Below are 23,289 nucleotides of genomic sequence, written 5' to 3'. Positions count from 1 at the left end.
CTTGGTTCATCATCTTGATCGAAGTCATGCTTACTTCCGCCTCCATTGTAGAATAACATTCTAAAATTATTGGAAATTGGGGTCATGAAAACTTAGAGGAGAAACACTCTAAAGCGTGTTTGAAGACACTGTCTTTAGAATGTTATTTGCCCCCACTCAGTTTTACTAAGTTTATTGTTGAGTTAAAGGCAAATTCGTTCTCAAGATACAACAGAGCCTTGGGTGAGAATCTACAACTAGAAAAGTTGAAGAATCTTCGACGAAACCTTCTGTGAGATAGTAGTAGATCGAATTGAGAGAGACAAGAGTGATTTTCAAAAACCCTATGTTCAATTGCTTGATTAACATTCCTTAAATAGTTTTTGAAGAGTTATGGAGAAGAGGAAGGTGCTAGTTTAGAAAAGGCTCTTTGAACAGTCACAATTTCAAACATTATGACTGTTAAAAGGTAGTTAGTAGTTAATAACTGTTAACTTTGAATAGTGCCTCTTGATCACACCCCATTGGATCGTGACCGTTAAAATCATCAATGGTTATCCTCGCACCAAAAGTCAAAGTTGCCTTACATGGGCCATACGATTGCGAGCAAAGTGCACCTCATTGCGCCGCACACACACGTGCGCAGTAGCAAGCCTCCATACTCTACTCTTATATTTCTAAAGAGTGTAAATAAACTCCTCTTTAAAAACTTAAAACAATTTTAATAATTTTCCAATGTGGGACAAGTTGAAAACTGGATTTAATAAGAGAAAAAAAACTATTTTTCAAGATGCGTGCAGCTGTGTTTTTAATGTAATTGACCAATTATGAGCGTAAAAAAATAGCTCACTTGCCACTTGGGCTGGAAATGGAGCTATCACCCATCAAATACAGAATTGGAGGTGATGAGGCCTCCGAGACCAACATCAAAAAACGTGTTCAATTTAATAGTGACTCCAAAGCCCAAGGCATCGTTCAACTAGTCCAGGTAAGACTCGGATGAGAGGGAGAAGGGATTAGGCACAAATAAGCAATTATTCAATTGATAAAAAGCATAATAAGCGAAACAAATGAGAAGCGAAGCATCACAAGAGAAACCTCCTTAAATATAATTTTTGCTTTCTTTGCATCTTTCATATTTTTATATTTTTTTAATATTTTCTTTTTATTTATTTTTCATTTTTTATTATTATATTTTTAAAATCTTTTTTCCCTTTTTGCAAATATATTTTACTCACCAAACTGAAAAACTAGATCTGTTAACTAAACCTACGGTTATAGTTTTTTGTTCTTTTGTTTTTGTTTTCTCTTTTATTATTATTACTATTGTTTTTATTTTATTTTGTAATTTCATGTTATTACCATTACTTTACTTCAAGTATGCTCTATTTTCACCAACCTAATCCCTCTTCACTCTTCTAAGCTGCAAAAACCGGATATCGGTGTTTGTTCATTTTATGTAACCCTATTTTCACCGACCTGATCCCTTTTCACTCTTCTATTCTACAAAAGATCAAATACCCTCTACCCTCTCTTCTTTTATCTCTGATATGGTATCATAGGAAGACACCCCTATCTCATCCCCTTATCTGACCCCAATTCAGATAAATAGATAAACAGAGAGGGAAGAAAAAAAAGAAGCAGATAAACTAATTAATCCACTATCATCATACCACGGTTCCACCATGAAAGAAATTATCAGCAAAATAAATCAGTGATAAAAAAAATAGCAATAAATCAAAAAACGAAAAAAAAACCCATAACTAGAACTGAAACCTACGGGAGCTGGTTCAACGAAGTCGATTACCAGCTCCGTCGAACCTCACTCATCCCAACTCGCAATCAATTCAAATATCAGACAAAGACAATGATGAAAAAAAGAACTAAAAGAGAAAAAACTGTGGGAGAGAATGACGAGATTTACTATATGTCTTCCTGGAATCAACCGCTGCTGCGGGGGAATCTCAACTCATTTTGATGGATTTGCTTTCAGACGGTAATAGAACATGTTGATTGCAATCGGGAGAACGATGTGAAGATGATGCCTCCGGTGATTCACTTTTAAGCTTACCGTTGCTGCTACCGCAGGCTTTGTTCCGCCAGCGGTGAGGATAAAGTTAAGGGGAGGGGGCTAATTCGGTGACCAGATGATAGAAAAGCGACGTGGGATGAAGGGGCTAACTGGTGACTAAACGGTAGGGTTTCCAGTGGATTCGAGTGGAAATGAAGGGGAGAAAATCGCTGCTGCAACTCCCCTGTTTTCGATTAAGGAGAAGGTGAAAAGTAGCTCACCAGCGAGAGAGAAGATAATGAGGGAGGTGGAGAGAACAAGAGAAGGATCGGAGAATAAGAGGGTGGAAGGAATCGAAGGAAGACGAATCTCTAGTCGCTGCCCCTCTGGTTTAGGTTCGAAGGTTGAAGATGATGAACAATCCTCTCTCCCCCTTTCTCCGCCTTTGGGCAAAAAATGAAGGAGTCGGTCTCTTTTAAATAGCGCCAGGGAGGTCAAACCGGGTCTAAGGGTGATTTTGTAATTTAGGAAAAGGTTGGTCAAACCGGGTCTAAGGGAGGTCAAACCGGGATTGGGTATGGATGGCTGAGATTCTGGGTTAGAAATTGAAGGGTCGAGATTGGTCTGCCCACGAAGAGGGTTTCGATGTGTGAGTGCTAGTGAGATTGGACGAAACATAATCTTTTTGGATGAAGAGGCAAACGGGGGTAGTTTTGAATGAAATTTTATGGGGTGGGGTTTTTGGACATTCTGTGTCGATTGGTGAGGTCAGATTTGGAAAGGGTTCGATTCGGTTAATTTGGGGCTCGAAATTGAATCTTTGTGTGATGAATGAGAAAATAAAGGTAGTTTTGGGTGCAATTTCTCCGGGTTGGGTTTTTGGGTAGTTTGAGATGATTGGTAAAATCAAATTGAGCCAATTGGGCTTGGATTCAGCAGATTTGGAATCCGGTCAATTTGGAGCCTCAAAATGGAATCTTTGTGTGATCGAGGGTAAATGAAGGTATTTTGGGATGGAATTTAATATGTAGGGGTCTTTTGGTATTCTGGGGTGATTGGAAAAGTTTGATTGGTTTAAAAGCGTTTGGATCAAGTGGATATCGGTTGTGGGTGTGAGAATGGTCAAAATGGAATCTTTGTTTGATGGACGGGTTAATGAAGGAATCTTGAGTTAAAATTTATTGAGTAGGTGTTTCGGAATGTGTCGGGCCTGATCTAATGGTTGAGGTGCAAGTGAGGGTCGATCGAGGACCATCAAATAGGTATTGGGCATATTTACAGTGTATCTAAGGGCTATCGGGGTGAAATTTGGGTTTTCTAGTTTTTGGGGTGTTTTGAAGAGGTCAGAATGGTATGATTGGGTGTTTGAGGTGGATTGGAGGCTCAAGCGACAAACCGAGAAAAAATCGAGTGTTGACACCAATCAAGTCAATTATACCTACTTACTTTTAGGGGCTGTTCGACAACTAGGGGTATGCAAACAAGTCAATTATACTTGTAAATGAATGGAAGAAACCTCAAATCAACCACATCCAATTTGTTATTGAGTATGGTCTAGTTCCAAATTCTTAGATCCGACCCCCACCCAAACTAGTTCCAAGATTTGGATGCTTATCCTACCAGAACCAATCCAAAGAACAATTAGTGATTGACCTTCACGGAATTGGCCTCGAAACCAAACTTTCCTTAAAATAAGCCTCAAAATACTTTGAGATTTTAATTTATTCATAAAATATTATATTAAAGTCATGTGTAATTCATTTTATTTAAACTATATAACATTTAGATCATTTTTAGTTTAATGTATATACTGCCCTACATAAATCCAATGGATAAGATCAATTTGAATATAAATAAATCAAATTTGGACCTACCTCTATCCAATTTGATTTTATCTGTTTTGCTTTGGGGCTGAAAACAGATTGAATCTAACTAGATATATCCAAATACATGTTTAATTCATTATTTTTAATATTTAATCCGAATTGAATTGTATCTAACTATCTATTGTGGAATATCATATTCAAATTGAGTTCAGATTTAAATTATATATATAATGATAACAAAATGGTGTACGAACACTACTCTATTTTGGCAAATGGAATCTCCAAAGCTCTCTTTGCTTGGAATTTGAGTATGAACTATGTTACTTATCACTTTGAGTTTTTTACTAATTATAAAACTGTTGTTGAAAATCAATCAAATGCTCCTCTTTAATTGGAATCTCCAAAGCTCCTCTTTTTAGTGGTGCATATAACATTATCCTCAAAGAGTAATGATTATTATCTTCTTTTGTTGTATGTATAACCTTGATTTTTACTTAATTGCAATATTGCCACCAATTACTGTTACTATCTTTATCTTTCATTTATTACCTCTCTCTTTCTTTACCACTCCCACTATAATACTATTTTTAATTTTTCATTTATCTTTATTTTCTAATTTTCATTAATCTTCAACCACTTTCTTCGTGAACTTTTAATATTATTTACAAGAAAATAAATGTTTTTAATATATCTTTTCAATTAATTAATATAATTTCCCCCCAAGAACTCAGCTACTCCCGCTATAACATTATTTTAATTTTTCATTTATCTTTATTTTCAAATTTTCATTTATCTTCAACCATTGTCTCCATGAACTTTTCAATTAGGTAACTTTTAATATTAATTTTTTAATTACAATTAACAACTTTAAAGTAATTAATAAAATCTTAAAAATACGTTTAAGCAAAATTAAGTAACATGATATGCACTAAGACATTTTATCAAGTGTTAGAGGGATTGGGGGGAGAGAGAAATGGCAGATCCCATCAGAACTTTCGGATGCGATCATACCAACATTAATGCACCGAATCCCATCAGAACTCCAAAATTAAGCATGCTTAGGTGAGAGTAGTATTAGGATGGGTGACACCCTAGGAAGTCCTCGTGTTGCACCCCAACTTTTATTTTAGTAAGGTGCCAACCAACTGGTTGGTAAGGTCTCCTATTGGTCGTAGCGGAGACTTGGAATCGAATCCCACCTACACCTAGGTTGGCTGGGGGGATGGGCTACCCCTTGTTGTGTAGCCCTTCAAAAAGAAATAAAAAAAAGGAAAGGGTGGGGAGGGACGGGAGGGGGAGAGATGAGGGAAGTTGGAATTTAATGGGATTAAAATCTTTCCTAACTTAAAATAGGCTATAATAGGGATATTGACGTTTTTATTTTATTATTTTAATTTTTGATAAACTATTTTTAGTTGATTTATTTGTAGGATACTCCATGGTGGCTCTATATATCCATAAAGTATTAGATAATATGTTTTTTTAAAATGGTTTGCACTCCAATAACATTAGATTATACAGATATTATTTTTTGCATCAATTTATTGAGTTTTGACTCTTGAGTAGGGCATTGTATCTTTTGAGTTTCCCAATCTCATCCACTAGTAATTAATTATTACTATTAGGCCATGTTTGGTTCAACTCTCATTCTTACCCAAGATGAAATTCTAAAATGGACAAGAATGGGTAAAAATATGTAGAATGAGAAAATATTGCTATGAACCAAACACTTTTTTTCCAAAAAATGATTTTTTTTTCAAACTGACAAGTGTCCTATCTTGCTCATTTTCATTCTTCAAAAAAAAAGAAAATTGTGTTGGTATTCATAAACCACCAGCCTAGGTTTCCAATAGTCAATGTTTACCAGTTGGCATAGATGTTTTGTAAAAGTACTTTCATAAAAGTATTTCTGTAAAAATTGTTTTTATAAAAGTACATTTGTAAAAGTGCTTTCATAAAAGTACTTACGTAAAAGTGCTTTTATAAAAGTACTTTCTTAAAAGTGTTTTCATTAAAGTGCTTCGATATAAGTACAAAAGTACTTTTATAAAAGCACTTTTATAAAAGTTCTTCAATGTAAAGTACTTTTATAAAAGTGCTTTAATGTAAAAATGCTTTTGTAAAAGTACTTTAGTTTCGCAAAAGTACTTTTCATAAATTTGGTTTTATAAAAGTGCTTTTGTAAAAGTGATTTCGTGTAAAAGTACATTTAAAGTGCTTTCATAAATGTACTTTTGTAAAGTGCTTTTGCAAAAGTAAACATCTATGGCAATAGTTTTGTAGGCAGAGTTTCCTCAAAGAATGAAAATGAGCAAGATGGGGCATTATTATTTTTCATGCTGTAGGCTACTCAATTTTTTTGCTATGTGTGGGGAACTAACGGAGGGGGTGTTAAGCCCCACCTTTAGCTCCCCCAAAAAATTCAAACTCAATTTTAGAAAAGTTTTTTCCCTTCTTCGTCCCTGAACCCCATCTTTGGCGGTGTTCGGAACACTTATATCTTGTGGACGGGACCATTTCGGTCATGTCCACGGAATTTGGTCCCGTTTGGTTGGGTGTGGACGGGAACGGTCCACGCCACACCCCAAAATACCGTAAAAAGTAAAATATCGTGGTTTGGTCCCTTCCATGATGGACTTTTGATCCTATGCTTCACAAATATTTCTGAAACCCTCATCTGTTTCACATTACCGTTGAGCTTCTTCGCCATCCACCCACCCTACCCGCTGAAGCTTCTCCGCCGCTGCAACTCTCCACCAGTAAGTATCTCTCTGCTCACCATTTCTTTGTTTCTTTGTTTCACACTCTAACAGCACCATCGCTCATGGTTTCTCTGTTTCTCTGCTAGTCATTCTTCAAGTTGTCTATAGTTTGAGCTTTCCAAAAATCCTTTTGCTGCAAAAAAGCATTTATGTGGGTTTGGTTTCTATTGATAAACAATAAAAGTGGGTTTGGTTTCGATAAACAATAACAAATCGAAAACAAAATACTGATAATAATAATAATAATAATAATAATAATAATAATAATAATAATAATAATAAGAAGAAGAAGAAGAAGAAGAAGAAGAAGAAGAAGAAGAAGAAGAACTATGGGTTTGGTGTTTAGAGTACTATTTTTGAACAGTGGTTGAACTGCTGGGGGGAAGACGAAGTGGTTGAACTATTGGTTTATCTTTGGTGTTTAGAGTACTATTTACAAAGGATTGTGCTTAAAGTACTATTAACTGTACTCACTCTTATTCCTTCCCTTACTGTTTTGCTTGCCGGTAGTAGCAAGTAAACTTGGTAGCATTAAAGCTTACACCATTTACAGAAGACTGTACTCACTCTTATGTACATAATATAGATGTTAGAGGCTTTACGCCTACACCATTTGTTTTGATCCTGCATTAAATCTTTTTTATATTTTTTACTACAACACAAGAAGAAAATTTTCAATGAAGGTTACTGTTCATGATGATTTCTTTTTAATTTTTAATTTTTATATTTTTTTAATATTTTTATCAATGAAATGATATTTTTTAAATATTTAATATATTTTATAATTATTTTACTTTTGTTTCATAAAAAAAATTAATATTAATTCATTGATGCTTTTTTTAAAATATTTATCATACAAAATGCAAAAATTAGATATTTATAATTAACTGTGTATACCATTCATAAAATGTATATGAGATACAGAACGCCACTGTGGGTGTGGACGGTCTACTCCACATAGTTTGTCTGCAGTTCAGAACATCTGTGGACTGTGGTGTGGTGTGGATTGGTCCCTGCCATAGGGTGTGGTGTGGAACAATCTACACCCAACAATTTCTCATCTACACTACAGAACACCCCCTTTGTCTCCACACACTGTTCATCTTTGAAATCTTAATCACTATCTCCTCATTTCTCCCTTATTCTCTCTCTCTCTCTCTCTCTCTCTCTCTTTGTGCCTCTAAACTTCTCTCTCTTTATTTCTGAACACTGTTCACCATTTAAAAATTTAAAACCCTATTCGCTTCTCTAAACCTTATCTTCCCAACTTGTAATCTGATTCTTCCCAACATTCACAACTACCATCGTATTGCTCTCATTGAAGCTACTACAGGTAAGTCTTTAATGAAAAAGATTTTCTACTCTCTAAAAAATGTTCTATTTTTTAAGTTAATATTTTATATCACTTAGGGGTTTCGTATTGATTTCATCGAACTGCTCTCTTAACTCAACATTTTTGGAATGTTCTGTTTTCACTGCTTTTCAGGCTTTTTTACCACCAAACGTGGACCACCGATCTACTATTTGGAATCTTCTCCTTCTAAAGTTTGAACGAGCCCGGACTTTTCAAGCCTTTTTTATTACCCTTTAGTCATGGCTTAGACAAATGGGACCAAACCTATATAACCACATTGCCATACCAACAGATACCCATATGTCATTACAGTTCAGAAGAACAAGACAAAAAATGAGTGACAAATTTATAGGGATGTACTTTCAACTATGTCAATATCCTTGCTTGATATATTTTATTTGTCTTCTTCATAGTTTTACAATTTAACGGTCATTGTAACATGTGGGGCTTCTTAAAAGATGGCACATAAAGTCTGTTTACTCCCTTAAACTTATTAAAATCGGTATTGAGTATCATTTTGCTTATAATGATTTGATATTAAAGATGCCAAGATTGTATTGAAACCTTCTACCATATTATTTTGTACCTTGAATCCCAAAATATAATCCTTTAATTTTTATTATAAAAACAAAAGGTTATTTCACAAATTAGTTGATCCACTTTTGTATTTAAGTTGTGGGAGTGTAGTAATTCTAATTTATGGAATACTACTAAGGGGTGTTCTAGCTCCTACTTTGATTTATTATTTTTAGTAGCATTATAGTCATTTATTTGGAATTTTGAACAAGTAGGAACTTGATCAATTCTATGAGAAATTACATAATTTTGGAAGGAAAGGTATAGTATGTTACTTTGCACAATTAGCCACATAGTGGGTTAGCTTAGGGCGATGAATGAATCAACTTTCCGGGTGCTCTTACAATGGTTAATTTAAAATTTTGAAGCCACTATCAATAAAATGATAGAAACTATATGCTTCTCAAATCACTTTCATAAAGTTGCCCTCTAATACTAATATTTTCTTCTCAAATTGTTCTAGAACCTCTTTCTCTTCAATCCACTTTCTTCTACTGGTTCATTTATCTATCTATTTGATGCATGTGTCAATTCAAACACCTCATCAAAATTATAAGGGATACCCCATCCAAAATAGTTACATTTTCTACTTGCAAAGATGAAGTACATCTTGTCTTTTATTATCATCTTGATTGGATATCTTTGGTGTAGCATTTGGCTTGTGTGGACATTTGCAATAATGGTTCACATATTTCAGCACACATGCTCTAGAACGTGAAGAAATCTGAGACTTGTAGGCACTACTAAGAAGCAAAATAAAAAAAAAAGAATGATACAACTTAAATTTTAAATATGAATATCTTCTACAAATGCCACATATTATACTAGCATATGCATTGTTGTTTATTTCCAGTTCAACTGTTCAAGTTTCAGTTGCATTAGATAAACCAACCATGGGTATACTAACAGATCTAGTGACTAATAAACAATAGTTTTGCCTATATTTTATACTCATACATTATTTTATTCTTGGCACAAAACTTTCTCAACATGATGTTGGGTGGATAAGAAGCAAAAAATGTTTCTCAGAGCACTATGATTAAAAGTCCCTACCTCCTCTTTTCGAGCAATGTTTCTTAGAGAACTTGTGTAAATAAAGTCATCGTATGACAGATCTCAATCATTTGGAAATATACACCTAACTAGTGGATTTGTTGTTCTCAGGGTTGAGATTAATGTACAAAATCTTGGGCACATATGTTTCAACGCAAATATTGGTGTTGGTCGGTTTGTGAGCCATCCAATTAACCAGTCTAGCATTTCCATTCAGAATTAAAAAATTAAAAGAAGAAAATAAACGGAATGTACGTTATCCATTAAAGAAATAACAACAAGAGACGTCTAAAATCCAATAAAAGAAACTTAGGGAAGTTGGCTTACCAGTACCCTATGCCTTCAACCAGAAACAAGGAGGGGGAATAAGGTAAAAGTATAAATCAAACAGAGAACTTAGAGAAGTTTTGAAAGACTCACCTGTAGTAGCACCAACGAGAGTAGAATGACGGTAGTTGCAAATGCCTGGGATGATTGAATTCCAATAAGTTGAGAAAATCGGATTACAAGTTGGGAATATAAGGTTCAAAGAAGTGATTAGGGTTTCAAATTATTAAACAATGAGCAATGTTCAGAGATAAAGAGAGAGAGAGAGAGAGAGAGAGAGAATGATGGAGAAATGAGGAGATGGTGATTAAGATTTCAAGGATGAACAGTATTTAGAGACAAATATGGGTTTAGGAACGAAGAGAAAACTTTTTCTAAAATTGAGTTTGAAATTTTTTTGGGAGCTAACAGTGGGTAAGGGTGAGCAAAAAAACCAAAAAACCAAACCGAAAAATCGATTAACTAAACTAGTCGGTTTGGTTTTGGTTTGGTGTTTTCAAAAAATCGATAGTTTCGATTTGATTTTGGTTAACCATTTAAAAAAACTTGTGGTTAACTGAACTAATCGATATATATATATATATACAATAATATATATTTATATAATATATTTTTTATTTTTTTGAAAATCGAATAAAAAAGTTTGGCAATCTAAGACTTTTAGCCTTTCTCGTCGAAGCTTTCAATTGAAAATTGAAATATATTATATTTTATTTCAATTGAAAACCGAACATTGCATCACTGCTAGTCTGCCAATCTCTTCGAAAATCGAAACCTTACAACTTTCTCTGTTTCTCTCAAACCTAATACCTTCTCTCAGTTCTCTATTTCTCACTCTCTCAGTTTCTCAGTCTCTCACTCTCCTGTCTCTTAAACCACCAGCACCAAGTAGCAACGTTGGTCGCCGCCTCGCTGGTAAGCAAACACCAACTCCATCTTTGACCTTTGTATCTCTCTTTTCTCTCTCTCTCATCTCTCTTCTCTATGGCTCCCCTAGGCGCCACCTCTCAAGCTCTCACTTTAGATGACAGCCGACAGCAATCACTGGCACCAACCAGTCCGGCACAAACAACAACCACCGACAGTTTTAGGTGTTTTTTTAAGTGTATAAAAAAACCGAAAAACCGAACTGCAGTTAACCTTGCATCGGTTTGATTTTAGTTTGGATATTTAAAAAACTGATCTGATCGGTTCGATTTGAAAAATACCCTCCAGTTCGGTCAACTGAACCGTAAGCATGTCCAAGTGTTTTGCGTGTGTGTGGACAAGAGCTCGCATCGTTCTGTCCCGACCAAGAAAACCCTCTAACGACAAGATGGACGCAAAAAGTTACGAAAAACAATTATATAACGCCAAATATCCTCTCTACCGCGAGCTGCTCTCTTTCCCTCCCTCCCCCACCGCCCCCATCACCCTCACCGATATCAATAGCATGAGAAACCCCTTCACCACTACCATCTTGCCGTAAAAACCCTGCAACCATCTGTCATTTTGCCATTGAAACTTGTCAACTGAACTGGGTCCCAGAGTAAAAGACGACCCTGTAACCCGAACTCCACCACCATTGCCATCTTGCCGTTGAAACTTGTCAACTGAGCCAGGTCCCGAAGTAAAAGACGGCCCTGCAAATGGAGCTCCACGCTTCCATCTTGCCGATGAAACTTGTAAACTGAGCTGGGTCCCAGAGTAAAAGACGACCCTGCAAACCGAGCTCCATCGGCACTGCCATCTTGCCATTGAAACTTGTCAACCGAGCCAAGTCCCAGAGTAAAAGATGACCCTGTAACCCGAGCTCCATTGCCTTTGCCATCTCGCCGTTGAAACCCTGCAACTGAGCCGCATGCCATAGTTAAAGGCTACCCTGCAACCGAGCTCCATCGCCTTTGCCGTCTTGCCATTGAGCTGCAACTGAGCTTGTTCCCATAGTTAGACATGACCCTGAAACCAGTGGAGGTGTTATATGAATCGTTGGTGTGGTGTGATGCAGTTCAACAAGATAGTTTATTTTGGTTTGGTGTATATGGGGTGGACTTAGTTTTGTCTTCATCCTTTAGAGGTTTTATTCATGTTAATAGTTTATTTAGCTCTTACTTTGATTTGATTATATTGAAACAAGAAACTTGGATAATCAACAAAATCATTCAGTTCAAAACTTGGATTTGAGTTTCATTTTCCCATCATCAAACAAGTTGCTTGCAGCACCCGGAGGAATGGACAATGAACATGTTACTTGCAACGCCCGAAGGAATGGACAACGAACATGATCTATTGCCTTGAATAATTGGACTAGTCAATTGCCTTGAGTATTTGAATACAGTAATTTCGAATCAGTTAGAAGCCTGATATGTGGGAAATTTGATGAATAGAAATATGGGATCATTCAATTGTTCAATCAGCTTCTAGATCATTCAATCGTTCATTCTTACTCAAGTAGTAGTAATTTCGCAACCCATTATATAGTAGCGGTAACAAAATAAAGAGATGAAGAGAGGAGTGAGATAGCTCCATCTCGTACGATAAGGTCATATTTGGACATCCAAAGGTCAATGACTCTAGCCTTTACGATGTTAAATTTGTTCGGAGAAGCAGTGATGGAGAAACCTCATACAAGGGAATTGTTCAAAGTGAGGATAACCTCATACTGTCATACAAGGGAATTGTTCAAAGTGAGGATAGCGCTCATGGCTTTTTGCTTTAAATGATGTGCTTCACCATCATCATCATGACCAAGATGCACTAGATAAATTAGAGCTGATGAAATTTGCAAAAGTTTTGAAGGAGTCCAACATTCCCAATCATAAAAATAAAGTCAATAGAACATTTATAAAGTCTCAAAAAAGAGTGAAATCCTCTAAAAGAAGAGAACACGGTTTGAACCAATCATAAATCTTTGTAACCAAATTATATAATGATGCAAAAAAAGCATGTGATGTAACCGTTTCTAGTCATGTACCAATTTTTTTATTTTTTGCTAAGTACCTTGTCATTTGACCTGCTCCCTAGTGGCGAACTGCCTGGGGGAGAGCTATGTCGAGCTCCCTGATGGCGAACTGCCTGGGGGAGAGCTATGCCGAGCTCCCTGATGGCGAACTGCCTGGGGGAGAGCTATGCCGAGCTCCCTGATGGCGAACTTCCTGGGGAAGAGCTATGCCGAGCTCTCTGGTGGTGAGCTACCTTGGTGGACTCATCATTTGACCTGCTCCTAGGTGGCCTGTAACTCAGAGGATGGTGGAGCTCCCTGGTGCAGCGCAACCTGACTGCCCTTTGCATGAAGTGATCTCCTCTCCTTTGTAGGCGGCGGGAGCTGAGAGACCTGCGAGAACTCCATCTTTTCCTCCTCTTTGTGGGCGGCGGGAGCTGAGGAGCCAGCGAGAACTGAATCAGAGGACCTGGGGGTATTTTCCCGGCGGGGACTCTCCGATGCCTAAGTTAGCATTCTGATTGTAGGGAGCTTGGAGAGAAATGAGAGAGCTAGAGAGCAGGGATTACCTCCATTTTTCCCTTCTTCCTTTGTCTTTGGGGGTCGGAGTCCTTATATAGTGGTGTCCTGTCAAATCAGGGGTAAAAGCCTCTGTCAAGTCAAGCATAACCGCCTCTATCTCTCTGTTGCAGCCGTCACTGCCAGAGCTGAAGTGACGGGTGCTGGCAGCTATTGCAGAGTATGGCTCTGCCAGGCAAGGGACAGCTCTCAGGGCTGGCAGGCATGACGTCGCCTAGTGAGAGACGTGGGCGCAGGTCTCCAAATCTGTCAAGTATGGTTGTCAGGCAGGAGATCTTCCTGCGATATGCCGACGTGCTCTTCTGTACCGAGCTACCCTACAAGTGGCGAGCTGCCTGGAGGGGGAGCTATGCCGAGCTGCTTGTGGTGAGCTCTGCCGAGCTGCCTGTGGTGAGCTATGCCGAGCTGCCTGTGGCGAGCTGTGGCAAGCTCTGCCGAGCTGCCTGCGGCGAGTTATGGCAGGCTCTACCGAACTGCCTGTGGCGAGCTATGCCGAGCGGCCCGAGCTGCCCAGTTGTCAAGAGGCTGCACTTGGCTTGCATGAGGTGCCAGGTGTCACAATTTCACTAGAGGGCCAAATCCGCCCTCATCATTTGCCCCCCACTCCCGAGCTGAGAGTAACTTAGCGAAGGGAGTAGATTTCTTCTTTTGGCCCGTAAGTCGACGAGCTAGTAAGTGCTGATCCAATTCCTTAGGCTTTGGGAGCTGCCTGTAAGTGGCGAGCTACCTGCAAGTGGCGAGCTGCCCGTAAGGTGAGGAGGTCTCGGCTAGTTCAGTACTGTAGCCCTTAGGCTGTGGGGGCAACTTATAGTTCACTTTTGCTGATTTTGCCCATGCTGAAGAAGCGACTGGGTTTTAAGCAATAATGTGGCTCGTAGCGACTCGTAGTCCACTCTTCTTGACTTTGCCCATGCCGAAGAGGCGACTGGGTCTTAAGCAGTAATGTGGCCCGTAGGCTTTGGAAGTGACTCGTAGTCCACTCTTCTTTGACTTTGCCCGTGCCGAAGAGGCGATCGGGTCTTAAGTAGTAATGTGGCCCATAGGCTTTGGGAGCGACTCGTAGTCCACTCTTCTTTGACTTTGCCCGTGTTGAAGAGGCGACTGGGTCTTAAGCAGTAATGTGGCCCATAGGCTTTGGGAGCGACTCGTAGTCAACTCTTCTTTGACTTTGCCTGTGCCAAAGAGGCGACTGGGTCTTAAGCAGTAATGTGGTCCGCAAGCTTTGGGAGTGACTCGTAGTCCACTCTTTTTTGACTTTGCCTGTGCCGAAGAGGCGACTGGGTCTTAAGCAGTAATGTGGCCCGTAGGCTTTGGGAGCGACTCGTAGTCCACTCTTCTTTGACTTTGCCCGTGCCGAAGAGGTGACTGGGTCTTAAGCAGTAATGTGGCCCACAGGCTTTGGGAGCGACTCGTAGTCCACTCTTTTTTGACTTTGCCCGTGCCGAAGAGGCGACTGGGTCTTAAGTAGTAATGTGGCCCGTAGGCTTTGGGAGCGACTCGTAGGTCACTCTTCTTTGACTTTGCCCGTGCTGAAGAGGCGACTGGGTCTTAAGCAGTAATGTGGCCGGTAGGTTTTGGGAGTGACTCGTAGTCCACTCTTCTTTGACTTTGCCCGTGCCAAAGAGGCGACTGGGTCTAAAGCAATAATGTGGCCCGTAGGCTTTGGGAGCGACTTGTAGTCCACTCTTCTTTGACTTTGCCCGTGCCGAAGAGGCGACTGAGACTTATGTGGTGTCGGGATGATCAGGTGTCGAGTTGCCTGTGGGGTGTCGAGCTAACCAGGTACTGAGCTACCTGTGAGGCGCCGAGCTGACCAGGTGCCGAGCTACCTGTGAGGTGTCAGGCTGACCGGGTGCCGAGTTGCCTGTGAGGTGTCGAGCTAACCAGGTGCCAAGCTGCCTGTAAAGCGCCGAGCTGACCAGGTGTCGAGCTACCCATGAGGTGCCAAACTGACCAGGTGTTGAGCTGCCTGTGAGGTGTCGAGCTGACTAGGTGCCGAGCTTCCAATAAGGCACTAAGCTGACCAGGTGCCTTAGAGCTATGATTGCGTTGCGTCAGCCTTGTAAGGTCGGTCACCTACACCTACAAGAAGCTACTAGGAGCTCGACCTTTGGGGGCAGCACTACTAACTTTAGGTCGCCAGCTCACACGGGAGCCTTGGAAGGCTTGACCCGCAAGGGCGTCCATGCAGTCTGTTGGCCACCAACTCCCGCGGAAGCCACGAAGAGCTCATCTTTGTAGGGGGACCTTACGAAGAGGACTGACAAGGTTTTATCTGAATTGAAAGTAAAGTTGGTAGAGCTACTTAGCCTGTTAGTTCCCTGCATAGTCTTTGAGTTCATACAAAATGGAAACTATAAAGCGAGAGCTTCAGTTTCTAAAAAGTGAGGACTTAGCTTTTTGTAGGATGAGAACTTAGCCTTCATAGGATGAAAACTTAGATTTTTGTCGTGTGTTCCCACAGACGGCGCCAATTGATGTAACCGTTTCTGGTCACGTACCAATTTTTTTATTTTTTGCTAAGTACCTCGTCATTTGACCTGCTCCCTAGTGGCGAACTGCCTGGGGGAGAGCTATGCCGAGCTCCCTGATGGCGAACTTCTTGGGGGAGAGCTATGCCGAGCTCCCTGATGGCGAACTTCTTGGGGGAGAGCTATGCCGAGCTCCCTGGTGGTGAGCTACCTTGGTGGACTCATCATTTGACCTGCTCCTAGGCGGCTTGTAACTCAGAGGATGGTGGAGCTCCTTGGTGTAGCGCAACTCGAATGCCCTTTGCATGAGGTGATCTCCTCTCCTTTGTAGGCGGTGAGAGCTGAGAGACCTGCGAGAACTCCATCTTTTCCTCCTCTTTGTGGGCGGCGGGAGCTGAGGAGCCTGCGAGAACTGAATCAAAGGACCTGGGGGTATTTTCCCGGCGGGGACTCTCCGATGCCTAAGTCAGGGATTACCTCAATTTGTAGGGAGCTTGGAGAGAAATGAGAGAGCTAGAGAGCAGGGATTACCTCAATTTTTTCCTTCTTCCTTGTCTTTGGGGGTCAGAGTCCTTATATAGTGGTGTCTTGTCAAATCAGGCGTAATAGCCTCTGCCAAGTCAGGCATAACCGCCTCTGTCTCTCTGCCGCAGCCGTCATTGCCAGAGCTGAAGTGGCGGGTGCAGGCAGCTGTTGCAGAGTACGGCTCTGCCAGGCAAGGAACAACTCTCAGGGCTGGCAGGCACGACGTCGCCTGGCGAGAGACGTGGGCGCAGGTCTCCGGATCTGTCAGGTACGGTTGTCGGGCAGGAGATCTTCCTGCGATATGCCGACGTGCTCTTCTGTACCGAGCTACCCTGCAAGTGGCGAGCTACCTGGGGGGGAGCTATGCCGAGCTGCTTGTGGCAAGCTCTATCGAGCTGCTTGTGGCAAGCTCTATCGAGCTGCTTGTGGTGAGATATGCCATGCTGCCTATGGCGAGCTGTGGCAAGCTCTGTCGAGCTGCCTGTGGCGAGTTATGGCAGGTTCTGCCGAACTGCCTATGACGAGTTATGTCGAGCTACCCAGTTGTCAATAGGCTGCACTTGGCTTGCATGAGGTGCCAGGTGTCACAATTTCACTAGAGGGACAAATCCGCCCTTAGTGAGCCACGCGGGTGCGTGCGAATTGCGCCGCACACACGTGTGCATGCGCGTTGCACGGTATCGACCCCCATACTCTCCCCTACTATTTCTAAGGAGTGTAAATCAACTCCAATTAAAATACTCAAAAAAAGCTTATACTTTTCCAATGTGGGACAAGTTCAAAACTGAGTTTTGTAAGAGAAAATATAATTTTTCAATCAAGTGTGCAGGTGCAATTTCTCATGTAATTGACCAATCAAACCCATTGGATTTAATCTCTTATGAGATTAAAATCCAACAATCCCCCACATTGATTGATCAATTACATAGTTCTCTCTCAATCATTTTGTTAGTATAGATATCTCAAAGCCTTGTCAAAGTTATTGGTGGTAAGACCTTAAACCAATTATTCTCAAGACAGACCGGAGACACCCATACACACAAAAATGTCCAGTCTCTGCAAGAGTTTCAAATTTTGCTCAGCACTGTTATGGCCATGTGCTTCTGTCCTAGTTTCATGAACAATCCCGAGAGCAAACCCAAACTCTTATGAGAATCGACACCACTTCTATGTTCACATAGGTGAAGTTCCACTATGTATTCCATTATTTGACACATTTCAGAACTTCATTAAGAGTTTAACTCAACCTTTTATCATAACGGACAACACTGTTTATGTTGTGATGGAAATTTTTCAATGTCAGTGCTAACAGTCACATTGCTGTAACTTGTTGTTACCCATTAAACCCAATACTGATGGTTTTTCAGTTCAGGTTGAGTTACCATTACAGGTGACTAAGTAAAGGGTTTTAATCACATTTCTTTGGTTGTCATTCTTACCAATTCTCTGGCCAAGCCCTTGGTAAGAGGATCAACCAAGTTTTTATTTGACCTCACATAGGTTGTAGTGATGACTCTATCTTGAATCAGTTGCCTAATAAATTCATGTCTCAGACTTATATGTTTGAACTTACCATTGTAGGTACCACTGTAGGCTCTTGATAGAGTTTCCTCACTATAACAGTAAATGGAAATTGGAGGCATAGGATTAGGCCAAAGTTTTATATCCAATAATAAATTTCTAATCCATTCAGCCTCTTTTCCAGCAGCCGCTAAGGCTATGAATTCGGATTCCATGGTCGAGTGAGATATACAAGTTTGTCTCTTGGATGCTCAAGAGATCGCACCCCCACCAAGGACGAAAATCAATCCAGAGGTGGACTTGTTATCTCCATTACCGGTGATCCAGTTTGCATCAGTGTACCCTTCTAGTACAACTGGATAATCACAGTAAAACAAGCCAAGTTCCAAGGTTCTCTTGAGATACCCAAGAACTCCCCCAATTTCCTCTAGTGCTCTGCACCGAGATTATTTGTAAACCGATTGAGTTTACTAAATGCAAATGCAATATTAGGTCTGGTAAAAGGCGTAGCATACATCAGACTTCCTACTGCACTAGCATACTTAAGTTGTGCAATTGCTCTACCAGTATTTTCTACTAGCTTTATACTAGAATCATATGGCATGATATATTTTTTAAACCCTAAATGCTTAAATTTCTCAAGTACTTTCTCAATATAATGTGATTGGCTTAATGCATAGACCCTACTATGCTTTTTAACTTTTATTCCTAAGATGGTATCTACTTTCTCCTAAATCTTTTATTTTGAAGACAGAGGATAAGTAGTTTTTAGTTTTATTTATGCCAATCATATTTGTACCCACAATAAGCATATCATCAACATAAAAACATACAATTACTCCATAATTTTCAGTGAATTTTGAGTAGATGCATCTATTAGCACTATTATGTTTAAAACCAAAAGTCAGAATGCAAGAATCAAATTTCTCATGCCACTGTTTAAGTGCTTGTTTTAATCCATATAGTAATTTAACCAGTTTATAGACTTTTTTCTCATTTTCAGGAAGAACAAATTTTCTGGTTGTTCCATATAAACCTCTTCATTTAAATCACCATTTAAGAAAGCAATTTTAACATCCATTTGGTGAACAGATAAATGATAAATGGATGCTAATGCTATGAGTGTTCTAATAGAAATTGTTATAGTCACTGGTGCATAGGTGTCAAAATAATCAATCCCTTCCTTTTGACTAAATCCTTTGGCTACTAATCTAGCCTTAAAAATTTGTACAGTTTCACCAATGTTGTATTTTCTTTAAACACCCATTTATATTTTATTGGTTTTGATCTTGGAGGCAAGTCTACTAGTACTCATGTGTTATTTGACATTATTGAATCAATTTCATCATTTATAGAATCCTTCCAAAAGGCAACATCTCTAGAGGTCATGGTCTCACTGTAGGTTTTTGGATCATTTTCAATGTTCAGGACAATGGGTATGTTATTTAAAATCTTCTCTCTATCAGCTTCAATAAAAAATACAATTGACTGAGTAGAGATAAAATCTGAACCTAAGTGTTTCTCTGTTCTTTGTCTATGACTTTTTCTAAGTCCTATTGTAGGTGTTACAGTTGTGTCATTTTTTTCTTTCAGTCTCATTATTATCAACAGGTATTGAGATCTGAGTTTCTCTTTCAGCTTTTTCTGCCATTTTCTGTGGATTCATTTTCTGTAGATTCAGAACACAGTTTATTTTCAAAAAATTCAACATCTCTAGTTTCAATTATTATGTTGGACTCTAAGTCTAGAAGCCTATAGGCCTTGCTATGTTCTGCATATCTAACAAACATACTTTTCTTAACTCTGAGTCTTAACTTGTTTCTTTTAGGATTTAGAACTCTATAATATACTAAGCACCTGCACACTTTTAGATATGCTAAATTAGGCTTTTCTCCCTGTCCATAATTCATATGACATTTGTTATTAACTCTAGAAACAATTATGTTATGTAAATGACAGGCTATTAGGAGTGCTTCCCCCCACAGGTTTAAGGGTGCATTAGCTTTTAACAATATGTAGTTTATCATTTCTGTAAATGTTTTATTTTTCCTTTTGGTCAGGCCATTCTGTTGAGGGGTATAAGGAGCAGAACACTGATGTATTATTCCAAATTCTTTACAAAAAGAATTAAACTCATTTTTAAAGTATTCAACACCCCTATCACTTCTAAGGATTTTAATTTTCTTTTCTAGTTGATTTTCAACTTCAGTCTTATACAGTTTAAACATGTCAAAGACTTCACCCTTAGTTCTCAAAAGGTAAACATTGGTGTATTTAGAAAAATCATCTATAAATGTTATGAAGTATCTCTTGCCTCATCTATTTAATACACCATTGAGTTCACAGATGTCAGAATGAATTAGTTCTAGAAGTTGGGAATTTCTCTCAACACTAGGGAAAGGTTTCTTAGCCATTTTAGATTTTACACATATCTCACATTTTTCAGTTGATTCATTACTGTAAGCAATTATACCAAATTTGCTCATGTTCTTTATAGATTTAAAATTCAAGTGTGCTAATCTATCATGCCATAAAGAGAAAGAATCAACAATATAAGCAAAAACTTTTCCTTCATTAATACTTAATTTGAACATACAATTACAACCATATTTTTTTTCAACAAACATCCCATTCTTGGATAGGATTAGTTTGTCGGATTCAAAAACAACTTTGAATCCCCTCTTATAGACAAGATTTACTAAGACTAAGTTCTTTCTAATGTTCAGAACATGGAGAACATTCAGGAGAGTCAGTGTCTTTCCGGAGGTGAAGTTCAACTCTATGTTGCCTCTTCCAACAACTTTGGCACATGTTTGGTTTCCCATCTGTAGCTCCTGGCCATCAGTCACTTATTCATATGTCTTGAATAAGGACTTGTCTTTGCAAACATGGACTGTGGCACCTGAATTAAACCACCATTCAGAAGACAATTCTGCCATCTTGACTTCAGTAATCATGGCCACTAGATTGTCTTCTACCATGTTTGTAGACTTGGTTTCGTCTTTCCGATGTTGGCAGACTCGGGCGTAATGCCCCTTCTTTCCACAAACATAGCAAGATCCTTTCTTATTGTTGCTCTTCTTGAAGTTCCCATCCTTCTTCTTTACTTGTAATGCAGGGTTAGTCTTCTTCGATCCTTTTTCCATAAAATTGACCTTAGAGTTCAACATACCGGCCAGGGTCTTACCCCTACTATCTCTAATCCGAGACTCTTCTTCAATACAAAGGTGTTGCTGAATTTGCTCCAAGGTAAGTTCTTCAGCCTTGTGCAGAAGCTTCTTCCTGTAATCCTTCCAAGAGGGTGGAAGTTTGGCAATGATTGCTCCCACTTGGAAAGATTCAGGAAGGATGATGTCAAGGGATCGAATTTTGTTGACTATCACCTGTAGTTCATGAACTTGCTCCAGTATAGGTTTATGGTCGTTCATAGTGAAGTCAAAGTATTCTGCAATAAGATATTTATTCATACTTGCTTTTTGCACCTTGTATTTGAAATCCAGGGCCTTCCAGATTAATTTTGGAGATGTAAGTTCCTTGTAGAAGTTGTAGAGCCGGTCTGACAAGGCATTCAGTATGTGTCATCGGCACATAAGTGAGTCATCTTCTCATTTTGCTCTTTCCTTCTTTAGTTTTTCTGAGTCTTTGTCAGTGGGTTTAGGAAGTGATTGCAGATTCGGGTCCAGCAGATAGTATAGTTTTAGTGTGGTCAGAAAGAATATCATCTTTTCTTGCCATCGGCTGAAGTTTGCTCCCTCGAACTGGTCTAGTCGAACAAGATCTTGGTTCATCATCTTGATTGAAGTCATGCTTGCTTCCACCTCAATTACAGAATAACGTTCTAAAATTGTTGGAAAAAGGGGTCATTGTAACTTTGGAGGAGAAGCTCTAAGGCACGTCTGAAGACACTATCTTTAGAACGTTATTTGCCCCCACTCAGTTTCACTGAGTTTATTGTTGGGTTACAGGCAAATCCATTCACAGGATACAACAGAGCCTTGGGCGAGAATTTGCACTCCAAAAAAACCTTCTATGAGACTGTAGCAAATTGGACAGAGAGAGAGAGAGAGACAAAGTGGATTTCGAAAATGTGTGTTTTTGAAGTGTGATTCATGCTCTTTAAATAGTTTATGAAGAGGTATGAAGAAAAGGTAAGTGTTGGTTCAAAGAAGGCACCTTGAATAGTCACAATTTCAAACCTTGAACTTAGCTAGTCACACGGGTGCGTGCGAATTGCGCTGCACACACGCGTGCGCACGCATTGTGCGGTATCAAACCCCCATACTCTCCTCTACTATTTCTAAGGAGTGTAAATCAGCTCCAATTAAAATACTCAAAACAAAGCTTATACTTTTCCAATGTGGGACAAGTTCAAAACTGGGTTTTGTAAGAGAAAAGCTAATTTTTCAATCAAGTGTGCAGGTGCAATTTCTCATGTAATTGACCAATCAAACCCATTGGATTTAATCTCTTATGAGATTAAAATCCAACTGACCCGGACTCGTTTGATAACACCAATTTGCTTTCAAACTTTTATAGACGTGTGTCACCAGGCTATTGAGCACAATAACTCATAATGTATTTGCATATTAAACCCTACTAATTATTATAAAAAAGGTCCACATTAAACTTGTTTAACGAACATTCAACCTACATATTGCATTTGTGTGTACATTACATCTTCATCATGTAATATATATATATATATATATATATATATATATATATATATTAATTATTTTGGCCCTATTGAACAAAACAAATGCATGTTCTATAATATAATAATATAATTCCAAAGATACATCTAGAGTTGTTGTTCATACGTTAGGGTTCAAACAATGCAAACATAGAAGAAGAACAACAACAACAATAAAGAGAAAAAAATAGGATTAAAGCTTATCGTTTGATGAGAGAAAAATATGGAGAAATAAGAGAAAGGAACAAGGAAAGAAGGGGAGGAGTCGATGAGAGTAGATAGAGTGTTGGAGAGTTTATTGTTGGATTTCTTTTGTCAACAATGAGAAGAATCAATGTCCTGACTCAATATGAGAGTCAATTTATTAAAAAAAAAGCTTAAAATTGGAAACTAGGTAGCCTTTTTTTTTACATTGGGATTTAAACCATTTAGACTCTGGCCTTTTTAGGCATTTTTAAGTTGAAATTTGCTAATAAAACATGTTCCAACCCTCTACCAACTTGATCTAACATTGTACATCTCACCATGAGACTGGGACCCATCATAAAAGTGGGATCCACCATGTTCTACTCTGGCCAATAAAACATGTTCCAGCCCTTTCCTTGCAGGAAACCCCCCATTCTAATTTTCTATTTTTTTTTGTATTTTCTTATTTTTTGTTCCACGTAATATTAACCAGAACCAATGAGATT

This window comes from Nelumbo nucifera, chromosome 1 (genome assembly GCF_055504915.1).
Source record: "Nelumbo nucifera cultivar China Antique chromosome 1, China Antique-T2T, whole genome shotgun sequence".
Lineage (NCBI taxonomy): Eukaryota > Viridiplantae > Streptophyta > Magnoliopsida > Proteales > Nelumbonaceae > Nelumbo > Nelumbo nucifera.
Note: the sequence above shows the minus strand (reverse complement) of the source record.